The sequence below is a fragment of the Orycteropus afer genome, unplaced genomic scaffold (assembly GCF_000298275.1).
Source record: "Orycteropus afer afer isolate SDZICR_OR568_19922 unplaced genomic scaffold, OryAfe1.0 scaffold00066, whole genome shotgun sequence".
Lineage (NCBI taxonomy): Eukaryota > Metazoa > Chordata > Mammalia > Tubulidentata > Orycteropodidae > Orycteropus > Orycteropus afer.
Genome location: NW_006921653.1, coordinates 2182345 through 2183659, shown reverse-complemented (window position 1 = coordinate 2183659; position 1315 = coordinate 2182345).

The window sequence follows — 1315 nt, the reverse complement described above, 5'->3', positions numbered from 1 at the left end:
TAAATATTAATTTAGAAAATAGAATTATAAAGATATTAAGTGAAAATCCCACTGTGTTAGATTAAAATTAAAATTAAAATTAAATATGAACTCTTTTTAAAAGCAAACTTTATTTTCTATCTCTCTATCCTAAAGTGGTCACGCCAGAGTGTTCTCTGTTTCACTTACTGCTAAAGGAAACTAGAACTTCTTAAAAAAGAACTAACTCCAGTGATGCAGACCAAGAAAAAGACCCCCAAAAGAACGTGATTGCAAGGCATATATTCTAATTACAGTTAAGAGATGCCTTGTCAAATGCTTTCTTTGAGAGATGGCAAGGCCTCTCTCGTGGTTGAATGTTTGCTTTAAGAGATGGAAAGGCCTTTCTTGCGGTTGAATGAATGAATGCTTGGCTTCAGAGCTTTGTGTTCCTGGGGCAGAACATTGCCCCAGCAGAATGTTTGCTAACCTGTCTCCCTGGAATAACGTTTTGCTCAAAGAAAAGTATACCTTAGAAACCATTCTTTAGAATCATGCACCATGACAATCATATTATGTTTTGGAATCATGTATTTTAGTGGTCTAAGTTACCAGCAAAAGGAGCTGATAATTCTAGTTTTACTAAAATTATACAAGCCCTTTGAACAATTTGTGGATACGATAAGTGTAGCAGTGACTCAGAGTGTTAGTGAAAACACTGCTGCCAATATTTTAATTAAACAATTGACTTATGATAATGCCATCAAAGATTGTAAACAGGCTATTAGTGCTGCTAAGGAAGCAAAAAGGGCAGAGGCATATGCTGCTTTATTTGTTTTTCAAGATTTCTCATGCCAACCCCTTAATATTGTGAGTGACAGCCAGTATGTGGTTCATTTACTTACTCGTATAGAAACTGGCAAGATCAAACATATATCTAATGAAGAATTATTAACTCTTTACTTTACAAAAGGCAGTACAGGAGCACTTTCATCAGTTTTACATCACACACATTAGAGCCCATACTCCCTTGGTGGGCCCACTCACTCAAGGAAGTAAATGAGTGGATGAACAACTCTGTCTCCCTGTATAGGAAGCTATCCAATCACATGCTTCTTTTCATTAAAATAGTGCTAGTTTACATAAACAATTTCAATTTACGAGAGAACAAACTAAACAAATAATAAAAAACTGTTCTTGCAGTGTTTATCTTCCTGTGCTGTGATAGTTGAAGATGTGTCAACTTGGCTGGACTCCAGTTGTGAGTGGTGGTTCCCATGATGGATCACATGACTGAGTTCTGAGCGGCCGGTCTGCCCAAGGGGAGTTTCCCTAGGGGTGTGGCCTACCTGCAATG